The sequence below is a fragment of the Molossus molossus genome, unplaced genomic scaffold (assembly GCF_014108415.1).
Source record: "Molossus molossus isolate mMolMol1 unplaced genomic scaffold, mMolMol1.p scaffold_m16_p_1, whole genome shotgun sequence".
Taxonomy (NCBI): Eukaryota; Metazoa; Chordata; class Mammalia; order Chiroptera; family Molossidae; genus Molossus; species Molossus molossus.
The window spans coordinates 11227508-11240837 of NW_023425344.1; the positions used below are offsets into that span (position 1 = coordinate 11227508).

Below are 13330 nucleotides of genomic sequence, written 5' to 3' on the forward strand. Positions count from 1 at the left end.
ATGACTTATCTAGGTCATAGAACTAATAAGTGGAAGTCTTCAGGGCCTATCATCTAAGACCCTACCCTGCACACTAACTCTTGGGTTGTAATTTTGTCATGATTCTCCATGTTAATATTCTTTTATCTAATACTTCAGAATACTTAACATATAACAAGTGTCCAGTCTACAGATTTCAGACAGAAAGCTATCCCAAAGGGCTATAGCGATAACCATCTAGGAGAGCTATATATTTAGAGCACGAAGTTTTCTCATTTTAACTAAATAAGTAGTTGCTAGTTATATCTTTCAATTTCTCAGGGTAAAGAAAGAAAGTGTTAGGGCATACACTGATGTTTTTGAGAATTACCATTTAGTCTGGGTTTCACAAACACAAATTCATCTTTTCAAAGAGAGAAAAGAAGGTATATGCATGGAGAAACTGAATCTGGTATGGGATTTGGAATTGCAATAGTTACTATAAAGTATCTGAAACCATCAAATTTGAACTCATCCATTTAAATTCTGGAGTTAGATTACTTTAATGAGTCAACCTATACTTGCTGTCACCAGTTTCTTATCTTATTCATAACCTACTCCAATCTGGCTCCTAGGTCCCCATGAAAATAGCACTTACTAAAGTCACCAATGAATTGATGCCTAATGTATGATGTTTAATTTTCAATTTTTTTGCCTTTCTAACAAGATTCAACACAGTTGACTATTTTCTCTACTATGGGCTGAACTGTGTATCTCCCATATTGATATCTTGAAACCCTAGCCCTTTATAGGAAGATACTGGGCCTTTAGGAGGTAATTAAGGTGAACTGAGGTCACAGGATGGGGCACTAATCTGATGGGACTGGTGTCCCTGTAAGTAGAGGAGACACCAGAGAACAGGAAGGTGGCCGTCTGCGAGCCAGGAAGAGAACTCTTACCAGAAGTGGAACCTTCCAGACCTTGATCTTGGACTTCCCAGCCTCTGGAACTGTGACAAATTAAATTTCCGACGTTTGCCATGTAATCTATGGTTTTATTTATTTATTATTATTTTTTATGGCAGCCCGAACAGAGTAAGACATCTTGAAACTTTTTTGGCTTTTGGGACAAAACACACTATTGACTTTCCTCTGCCTCTTCTTTCCACTGCAGGCCATCCTGCTCTGTCCGGCTAATGAGCTGGAATTTCTCAAGGCTGAGTCTCAGGCTTTCTTTCCTCCTTATCCTCTAATTTCTCTCAGGGATTCTCATCCTACTCTGGTTTCAGTCAGCAGTGATATCCTAGCTGTCTCAACTCCACTCACAGCTATGCGATACTTCTTCAGAAAGGATTTTCCTGAGTACTCAACCTAAAGTAGCTCCCCTGAGAAATTCCTTCTATTTTATAATTTCATTAACAAAATTTACCACTGTCTTGTGCTTTCTTTTGTCTTTTCTTGCCTTATGTTTTCTATTTTATTTTTTCTCCCATTAAAATACAAACTTGATAAGAGTAAAGATCCTTATTGGTCTTGTTCAGCATATTATTTTCAGCAGCTAGCACAAAGAAACTGGATAAATATTTGTAAAAACAACAGTAAATCTGCGACTTTTGGTCACGAAGAAGTAGCAAGAACTGGATTTACCCTCTCACTTTAAGCAACTTACAAAAAGAGACACAATATATGAAATAATTTTTTTTAAGACAATGGACATCAGGAAGTACAATATGATAGTGCTCCCCGAAGGAAGGGACACACAGGAGGTGAGTGCTGAAATCTGCTCTGGCTGCTGCCCGGTGAGTTCCCAAGCTTCAGCATAGGGAGAGGAACTCAGAGAGACCTTGGAAATCTTCCTGAAATAAGACAGACCCTGGAGGTGAGGGAGTCGAAGTCAGCTAGATTTTGTGGGGCAGAGGGTGAGAGAGCTACACAGAGAGAACTTGAGAGGTCTGTATAAGGCTCCCTTGGAGTCTGTAGATACTGAACAGTGCATGAGTGTTTCCCGAAGCTATGAAAAAGACTACTGAAAAGGACCAGGTGGAAGATCCCTAGAGGTTCTATAGAACTGATATAATCTGTTCCCACCAGCAAGAATAGAAAGACCTCCTAACACATGGGGCAGGAAGTAGAGTCGTTGGGTATGGGTATTGCCTAACTAGTGGTGTAAAATTAGCCCTTGGGCAGGGTTTCTCAACCTTGGCACAAATGACATTTGGGGTCAGATGATTCTTTGTTGCAGGGGCTGTTTTAATGTTCATTGTAGAATTTAGCAGCAACCCTGGCCTCTATTCTTTAGGTGTGACAATAAAAAATGTTTCCATAAATGGCCAAATATCCTCTGCAGGGAAAATCATTGCCTGTTGAGAACCATTGTACTAGACTAAAGGCTGTTCTGGCTCTGCCTAACAATGATAAAAAGCAACATTTGAAAGAATAAAAATGTTTCTCAGTAAGTTACTGACATCCAGAACACAACCCCAATACATTTAAGGCAGTGCCCCCCACCCCCCAAAAAATCCAGCACACAATGTAAAATTGACAATGGTTAGCATCTAATCCAAAATTTCTAGGCATGCATAAATCAGGAACATATGGTTCATAACAAGGAGAAAAATCAATAAATAAAAACTGATAACACAGATTGTAAAATCAGCACACAAAAGTTAATGCAGGTTATTTAAAATAGACTCCACACATCAAGCTGAGGAAAACATAAGCATGAGGATATGTATGTGTATGTGTATATGTATATGTATATAATAGATACAAAGATGATGAAATACAAAGATGATGAAATTTAAATTCCTGGAGGTGAAAATACAATGAAGGAAATGAAAAATACCTCGAATTTATTAAGAGCAGATTAAACAATGACAGAGAAAAGGTTAATAAACTTAAAAACATAGAAATAGCATAATCCAAAGTAAACAATTGGACAAAAATGTATACAGTATCAGTGTTCTGTTGTACAAAATATATGTGATTAGAATCCCAAAAGGAGAGTAGAGAGGAGAGGGACAAATAAATTTGAAATATGGCTGAAATTTTTCTAAATGTGATAAAAACTACGCTCATATCCAGGCAGTTCAAAAAGCCTCAAGCAGAGAAAACATGAAGTCAAGAATACCAAGCCCATTTATAATCACCTTGCTGATAACCAGTGACAAACAGAAAATTTCATAAGCAACCAGAGGAAAATACATATTACATAAAGAATAGCAAATATAAGAATGGCGGCAGACTTATCTTCAGAAACAATGTAAGGTAGAAGACAGTGGAGCAACATTTTCAAAGCAGTAAAAGAAAAGTATGGTCAACTTCGAATTCCACATCAAGCAAAAAAATATATATTTTTATACCAGAAATAGTAAATTTATAGGGAAAATACTTTTCCTATTTTTTTTAAAAAAATCTCTGTGTAAATCAAAAATAGTAACTAATTGGCAGGATTATAATATTTATTAGAAGCAAAATGTATGACATCTATAGCACAAAGGCTTGAAGGGAGGAAATGTAAATGTACTGTTGTAAAGTTCTTACACTATACGTGAAATGGTATCTTATTTGAAGGTAGTCTGATAAATTAATAATACATAGGGTAAACCTGACATCAAGTACTTTTCAAAAAGCCAATTAGGAGATTAAATAGAATGAAATATACTCAACTGATCCAAAAGAAGGCAGGAAAAGAGAAGACAAAAGGAAGTAAATAATAGATTGGACAAATAAAAAATAATTGAATGGCTATTATAAAAAACACAATAACAAGTATTTGTGAGGATATAGAAAAAAGGAAACACCTGTATATGTAAATTAGTACATCCACCATGGAAAACAGTATGGAGCCTTGTTAAACATTTAAAAGTAGCCTGGCCAGTGTGGCTCAGTGGATTGAGCATTGTCCCATGGACTGAGAGGTCCTGGTTCGATTCTGGGTCAGGGCACATGCCTGGGGTTGCGGGCTCGATCCTCAGTGAGGGGCATGCAGGAGGGAGCCAATCAATGTTTCTCACTTTGATGTTTCTATCTCTCCTCTAAAATAATTAATAAAAACATATTTTTAAAAAGATTAAATAGAATAAAATATGCATATAATCCAGCAATTCCACTTCTGCATATTTATCCAAAGAAAACTTAAACAATAAGTTGAAAAGATATCTGCACTCTCATGTTCACTAGAGCATTATGTGCAATAGCCAGGATATGGAAACAACCTAAGTGTTCATCAAGGGATGAATGTATTAAAAAATAGGGGGATATGTGTGTGTGAGTATTCCATGTATGTGTGTGTGTATATATATGTATATATGTATGTATACACATACATCTTGCCATTTGTAACAACATGGTGAACATTGACAGCATTATATTAAGTGAAGTAAGTCAGACAGAGAAAGACAAATACCATAATCTCACTTACATGTGGAATCAGAACAAAAAAACAAACATGAGCCCACAGATACAGAGAGGAGATTGGTGGTTGCCAGAGGGGGTGGGGAAAATGGGTGAAAGAGGTCAAAAAGTGCAAACTTCCAATTATAAGTGATGGCTATTCAGTAGACATTGCGGTGATTATTTTGCAATATATACAAATCAAATAAGAATGTTGCACATCTGAAACTAATATCATGTTATATGTCAATTATACCTCAATAATTTAAAAAAAGTGGTTCACTTCATATGATAAAGGAGTCAATCCATCAAAACTACAGAAAAATTCTAAACGTGTACGCTTCAAAATAGATAAAACAAAACCTGATAGAAGTAAAAGAATAAATATCAAAATCCAGAATCACAGATGTAGATTTCAACACCCCTCTCTAGAAATCAATAGAACAAGTGGACTGAAATGCAATACAGAGGGAAAAGAGTCGAAGAACACCCCCAGTTAACTGACTTAATTGACATTTCTAGAACATTACACCCTACAGCAGCAAAATACACATTATTTTCAAGAATACACTGAACATTTATTAAGGTAGATCTGGATAGACTCTGAACCATAAAACAAATCTCAGTAAATTAAAAAAGATTAAAATCATACAAAGCATATTTTATAACCATAACTGAATTAAATTAGAAATCAGTAACAGAAAAATATCTGGAAACTAAACACATCTCTAAATGATCCATGGACTAAAGAAGAAATCATATGGAAAATTAGAAAATATTTCTAATGTACTGAAAGTGAAAATAGCACAGCAAAATTTGTGGAATAGAAAGTAGTTTTTAGAGGGAATTTATAACATGATCATATTAGTAAAGAATAAATTTTCTTTCCACCACCACACTATTTTCTAAACTACTGGTTCTCAAAGTGTGGTCCCTGGACTAGCAACATAAGCATCACTTGGGCCCCACTCCATACTCACTGAATCAGAAACTGGTTGGAGTCCAACCATCTCTTTTAATAAGCCTTCCTGGTGATCCTGATTCACACTCAAGTTGCAAACCACTGTTGAAGTGGCACAGTTCTCATTTGGACTACCAGAGGTCTAAGCCTTCACTAAGCCTGTACCATTCATTTTTCACAATGCAGCCAGAGATCTCTCGGAAAGGAGAATCTGATGATGTCATAGACCTTGCCCATCCACTCCCAATGTAAATCTCTATACTAAGAGCAATTGGAAGCTCCTGGAAGCACATAACCATCACTTAAGGAACCCTTCGTGGTCTAGGCTTCACTTACTCTTCAATCTTCACCACACCATGCTCCTCCTTTCTCTCTCGACTCTAGACACACCAGTCCCTTTTCCTGCCAAGAATACAAAGCCTCAGAGTTTTTTTTTTTTTAAACATACAAATACAATTCCTCTTCCTGGAAACTCATCCCTTCCCTCCCAATTTTGTCACTTGGCCTGGTTAATTCCTACTCAACATTCACAGCTCAGCTCAATGGTCATTTTCTTAGGGAAGTCTTTCCTCACTTCCCTGACTTGAGAAAATCTCTCTATAAGGAATTCTGATTGCATCACCTATTAATTAAGAACTTGTTAAGATTTGTGTAATTATTTATTCAATGTCTGCCTCTCCAAAGAAACTTGAACTATGAGGGCAGGAATCATATCTGGTTTTGTCCCCCATTAATCCCAAATGTCTAGCATACTGCCTGGCACATAGGAGACAAATATTTTTGAAAGAATAAATTAATGGGGTCTATGCATTCTAGCTTTCTATGTTTATATAACATAGAAACAATATAAACAAATGAATTTTCCAGGTTGCCTGGAATTGGAACTGGGGGGGGGGGGGAGACCAAGGTTTTGTTTAAAGTTAAACAAATACCAAGATAAAACCTGGCAGGATGAAATCATTCAGACACCTACTCTTTTTTTTCTTGGTAATTAAATGATAGGTGGATTCAGTAGGCTTAACATGATAATCACAGACTGCTCAACTCCACTATGAAGAAAACTGTTTACTGCCCCAGAAAATGAGGGGATGTGGGGTGAAGAATGGTAGCCAGGAGAGCTGAACTAAGAATTCTGAATTCCTGTGTGAAGAAACAGAAAAGAAAAACAGGTAGAAAAGGAGCGAAGAGAACACTTGAGGAAGAAACGGAAGGTGTGAAGCACCGATCAGTCTCTTTCTAACAGGTGGGAGGAGCTGGTTAAGGGAAAGAAGGGTGACCTTGAACTTACCTCATATAGACAAAGCAGGTCTGGAGGCTGCAGGGAGAGAATAAAGATTTACAAAACAATAAAATTGGCACTTGTGGCTCCTCCAGTGTCACTACTGGATACAGACAAGTCTCGTTCCACAGAGATAAAATACTGTATTGTATGGGAGGAGGGAGTGGACAAGGGGAGGGAGTGGATGGGTGTTGGTTATGAACTGGATATAATAATCTTAATATACTAAAAAATTTTATTTTCAATGACTGTTTTTTAGCCATCCCATAACAAAATTCTACTGATATAAACAGGGGTCAGCATATACTACCTGCAAAGGGCCCAGTAAATATAGAGTGTCCCCCCAAATGTATATACACAAAAAAGTGTAATTATAAAACTTGTATTTACTAACATACATTTTGAAAATGTAATAGAATCTACAGATACCCTGACATTTTTTTGGGACACATTTTAGGCTTTGTGGGATCATCTGACCTTTGTTGCAACTACTCAGCTCCGCTCCTGTGGCACAAAACCAGCAGCAGAAAGCGTATCAGAGAAAGAGCGCGGTGCCGCTCCGACAGACTCCACTTACAAAGCAGCCACGGGCCAGATTCTTGATTTAGAGAATTAATAGTATGTTTCAAAATAATTTTATACTCTATATCCAGGGATATGGAAAATCAACCAAATTATCGTTGTTCAATTTATATTTAAATATGTTTCCAAAGTGAAAACAACTTGAAATATTTTTTCAAATGTTCCCTGAGTTCCTTTGTGGCTCTAGTCTAACACAATGAATGCTTGGTAGACCAAAAGGAAAAGTATCCAATATTTGTTGATTAAAGTGAATGGGGAAATTAATGATGTAGGATATCCTAAAAAAGAAACCTCAGTAATGGTTGACAAAGTAATGGGATATGAAATATTCAAGAAAAATTCTAAGAAAAGATATCAAGACAAGGGATTATCAAAGTAGCTGACATATTTTAATAAGTATTATGGCAAGAGTCAGAAGCTCTCCAAGACCTGAAACTCTTCTCTTTACTCAGTTCCTATGAAAGGACAACAGGAAAAAAATTAAATTGTAAACAAAATAATTTAAAAGAAATTCCTGACTTCATTATAATACTTTAACTGAGTACAAGTTTTAATAGTTTTACTTAAGGCACTGGAAATTAGCAAAGTGGTAATATGAAGCCCATATAAAAGTGAATATCAATGAATTTACTAATTTTTACATTATACTATCTACCTTCATTTCATCTAGTTCCAACCAAATTAAAACTGTGGATTAATTAAGAGTTGAGGAGACACTGAGCTCATATTTAAATTCATAAGTTATTTTCTCATTGGTTTGTAATACAGAGAGTAAAGCCACCTGAACCGACTCCTTACAACAGCTGTGGCTTTCTTAACTCAGCATGAAATAAAATACAAAATAACATACAAAACAAAACTTACAAAATAGACTGATCAGACTGTGATCATCTGTGGCTTATAGATATTTACCACAGAGTTCTTTTATTAGTGAATTTCAATAAAGCACTTACAATTTTGATGACTCTAACTTAATTTATATACAAGGACAAATCTAGTTTGTAAATTAACTTATATTTTTATAGTCATTGCGTTGTTTCTGGGAATATCACAGTAAAGACAGAGAAACTCCAGCAGTAAACTATGTAGAGCAACATTTCCCAGTTAGGTTCTCCAAACTGTGCTCAGTGATATAAAAAGCTGTCATGTATATAAAAATTGGGGAAGACAGTTTAACAAGTTAGTGGAGCACTGTGACTCGATATGCACAGAAAAGGGAAGTGAGCATTTTTCTCAATGTTGTTACACCATGGAACCCTCTGCACACAGAACACCTTGGGGGCGGCTAGTGTTTCTTGGAATACATCTTTGGAATGCTTGTAAACTAGATTAGGGTAATTGTGATTCATTTGGAAATTCTTTTTCCCCTATCAAAATGAAAATTAAAAAATCATCTACTCTAACTTCACAGTTTTTCCACTAAATGACAATGATGCTGAATAATGGCACATGAAGAAACTCTGTACTTAAAATTGTATTTAAAAATGTTTAAGGATAGTCTGTACCAACGGTTGGCTCAATCATACAAATTTAAAGGAACATCTTGAGTTAGGACTCAAAAAATGTAGTAAAATGTTCATAAGCAAGACCAGAGGATGTATAGTTAGTCTGGGTTGCAGGTTTTTGAGGAATATACTGTTAATTAAAAATCACCCATCAGTTATATACCTGTGTGAACATCAGCATTCAGAATGGGAACAACATATATTCAGGCATTTTTGAGGACAGATAGCAAAACTGGAGAAGCTGACAAATAACCTCTTTCAGTCATCTCAGAATCCAAGTCAACATGTCACCTTGAATTCTGAACTTTTATGGGAAAATTTTAATATTTTAGAATGACAACTATGAATTTAGTACCGTCAAATCCACATTAGCTTATTCTAGTTTTTAAATTTCCTCAGAGGCGTCCAAAGTCAGTTTATTTATGTCCACAAAAGGCACATATTAGCTTTGGGAATGCAAAGACATTGATAAGGTCTGTATTATCATTTCCAACAGTCATACTCCATTATCACCTCAAAAATTCTCTCTTGCAACTAGCCTTTTACACACCCCATTGTGCTGCTCTCAAATCTATACTTCGTACGACTATTAGAAAGACTCGAGAATTAAACCTTGATCACCGAGTTTCTCACTATTTACTGAATGAATTCTTGGCTTGATCTCTTTGTCTTTCTGTTATACTTGGTGAACTCAGTAACTATCAAATCTTAGGGCCCACCTCTCTCTATGCTCACATTCTGGCCACAGAGATAAAATCACAAAGCTGTTAATTCCTTTATTTTTTGAGACAGTATTTTTAACCTTATCCACATTATCAATGCCCACCATACAACTCTGAGATTACCTCTTATTTTGTAGAAAATAGACTAATATCCTCAACATTTTGCCCGTGAACTTATAAAGTGATTTGTGTCTTCTTCCATTGTAAGAGAGAAGTGACTTTTGTGGCCAAGGCCAATCTTGTTAATGATGCCCTATAATACCCAATAATCAGCTCAGGGGGCTCACCCCACTTTCACTGCTTGCCATCTCATTTCTGTATCTTCAACCTTTCACTTTCAACTGGCTTCTTCCCTTTGGCATCTAACATTAAAAAAAAAAGCTTAAACAGGGCTTCCCTTTCATTACCTCCTCTACAGTCACAGCCACTTACAGTTTTCCGTGCTGATTTCCTCCACTTCCTCTTCCTGCATGGACTCAATCATAAGGTCTGGCTCTTAGTTCACCAAAACTGCCCTCTTCCAAGTAAACTAAAATAACCTCCTATATTCAGTGGAAATGTTTCAAGGCTTAATTGACCTATCAACAGTTTACACTGCTGTTCTCTTCACTGTCAGAACACCTTTCCTCTTCACCGCCCTCTCCTGGGCTCCTCTCACCTTCTGACTACCCCTGTCAGTCCCCTAGTGTACATTTCTGTTCTCCATTTTGGGGCTCTGAGATCCTAGGCTCTTCCCATTTTACACTAACAATCTCTTCCACTCTCATGGTTTCAATGACTTGTTGATAAGCAAATCTTTATCTCTAGCTCAGACCTCTCTCCTGAGTAAAAAACAAACAAAAAAACTTTAAAAAGCCCTATTAACTACTTGCTTCCTAAACACCTTTTCTTGGCTATCTCACTGGGCACTTCAATTTCCTTATGTCTGAACCGGAACACTCTGTGTTCTTACACCTCAGTGTGTGCTGCTCCCACCCACCCAGATGCCTAAGCCCAAAACCTGGATGTTTTTTATATCTATATTTATCTCTATATCTATCTATCTATCTATCTATCTATCTATCTATCTATCTATCTATCTATCTATCTATCTAATATTTTGGTACGTGCTCCTAGCAGGAACCGAACCCAGGACTCTGGTCAGCAGGCTGATGCTCCAACCACTGAGCCAAACCGGCCAGGGCTGGATGTTATCTTTTATTCCTCTACTCTCTAAAATATATTGACTCTACTCAATAGAACTTTCGCAAATATATCTATTCTTTTCCATTAATGTAGCTATTAGGGCTCAAATCACTTATTTATTTCCATGAACTAACAATTTGAGCTGTTTCCCTCAGTAGCTTTACCTTTTTTCATCCACCCCCTTCCCCATCCTTAATCCCTATTTTATGACTCAGCCATTCAAACAAAATTAGTATTCCAAATAAGCCTTCTCCTTTGTCATCCTGATTTTCCGCATGCAATTTGCTCTGCTGAAATACTACAATCCCAACTTCTTTCTATGACTTTGGCACCCTTCCAATCTCAGCTTAGATGTGACCATACAGGAATCCTTGCCTAGTTCTCCAAACCTGGGTTCGATTTCCCTCCACGTGCTCCTACAGTCCGCCTCTCCCCAGGCATAGCACTCATCTTTCCCCTGGAGTTGCCTATTCACTGTCCCCCAAGTGACCAGCTCTGTGAAAGCACAAATCATGTCTTTACCTCTCCCATTAAAACATACACTATCCCCCTTAAAACATAAAATACACTCTATATTTTTGATAAATAAATGATGTAGTTCTTGTTTACCCACTTAGATGGAAAGGGAACTTTTGGAACCTTCTACATGCCTAAGAAAGAGCATACTGTAGGCATTCATTAAATATTTGTTGAACTAGGAATAGAATGGAATTAGATTTCTTCTTCCTCCTTTCCATGTCTACAGATATATAGTACAAATGTAGTGAAGTATAAATCGTAAAACTCCTATGTATTAAACTCTATCTGAACAGTTAATTTTGAAATGTACAAAAATAAGACATTTGTGGTAGAAGCAAAACTTTTCATCAATAGAAATATCCATAATTCATTACATACATCAAACTAAGAATTTTTCTAGAAACGTCCTATTGTTAAAAGTCTCTCAAGTCTCCAGTCCCTAATTATTCTAGGAAGAAGAAAAACACATTGTAAAACTAATAATGAATTTTAGTGTCATTTCCAAATAGGCAAAAAGAAGTATGAAATACCAGGAATAATGAGAAAAAAATAATACCTTAAGAAACATTTAAAAATAAGATAAATATAACAAATATTGTTTCAAATACAACTTTATAAAAATGTCCTTGATTAAAAAAAAAGAATGTTAAAAATAAAGAAGGAAAGTTATCAGTAAAAGATAAATAAAACTTTAAGCAGAACAGGAAAATAGTACTAGTAATTTTTAAAATGTAAAGCAACTCTTAATATTATATTAATTTTTTTTTACATTTCACAAAATGATTTTGAAATTCATTTGAAAGGTAATTAGGTATCTTCCATCTTATTTTTCTAGGGTAATTTCATATTTAATGAGATGAATAATCATATTAAAATAAATTTTATGTTTCTACCTTAGGAAGATACAATGGTTAAGAAGCTGAAAGGACAAAATACAGTTCTGTTGTAAAATCAGTTAATGCAAACTACCTTTGGTAAACTTGAACAGCATGAAATGAGGATGGTATAAAGAACTGAAATGAAACACTAAACTTTACTCTCCACTCATGACAGTCTTTTGAAAATGTGTGTGTATATTTTTAGGTGTACTGCAAGTTGCTTTTAAAAAAATCACTATCAGGCTTCCCTTGTTTTTTTCTGACATACTATTTGTTATAATGTGACTTTTAATTATTTTGAAGGTAAGAACAAAAGGTATAATTTTAGATTTAATTCTTCTCTCATAATGGAGACTCTAATTTAAAAATTTTAATCACTGAATATTCGATAGTTAAAACTTTTTTTTTTTTTGGTATGTGCCCCTAGCAGGAACCAAACCCGGGACTCTGGTCTGCAGGCCGACGCTCCAACTGCTGAGCCAAACTGGCCAGGGCGATAGTTAAAACTTTTAATCATGCATGTTAGAGATCAATAATTGAATTTAGGGGGCCATAATAATCTTACCTATTAAGACTCAAGTTTAATTACTGCTTTTAATATTTTAACATAAGACCTGATAGTTTTAAAAAGTAAAAATAAGGCCACCAATACCTCTCCAAACCCCAGAAAAATCCCTTAAAATATGTATACACTGTAACAAGGCAACCACATGAAAAAATATCCTTAAATTTCCAAATGGGCATTCTTTCATATCAAGAAAGTAATCTAGAAGCACTACCACACTCCTACATATCATGAATTTTCTAGCACTTATCAATAAGCAGAATTAGAACTGGCTACAATGGAAAGTACAATGTTCATGCCCTATTTCTGCTAGGTTCTCATATGAGTACCAGGCTCCCCAAGGCACCAACATCAGGTTAGTATAACCGAGGAAAGCACATGATTGCTTGCTAAAGTAATTTCAGTTTGCATTACCTTCAAATTACTTGCATATGACTTTTTCATTAGATAAGCTATGGATCATCTCTGGAAAGAAATCCTTATCTTTATATCCATGCAATCTTCTAGTTCAGTGTCTAATATGAAAAAATTTACTCAACAAGTTTGCTGATTTGTTGAAAAAAATATCTTGTTCTTTGACACTGTTTAAATAAGCAGAGTATTAAAGTGGTTTGCAAAGCAGTACCAAATGGCATAGTAACTTAACGGTGAATGTAAGACTGATATCCTACAATTATTATATATGTTATAGCCTTTACCAATTTAGCAATGAGATCGTCTTTACTTCTTTCCACATGGTCTGGTCTCAAAGTTATTTCCAGACAATAAACATATTAAGTTGT

General features: G+C 35.6%; 1 protein-coding gene across 1 annotated transcript in view; it reads right to left on the reverse strand.

The window, feature by feature from the left end:
* LCORL (ligand dependent nuclear receptor corepressor like) overlaps positions 1-13330 on the reverse strand; it is a 143321-nt gene that overhangs the window by 5517 nt on the left and 124474 nt on the right. The window lies entirely within an intron of this gene.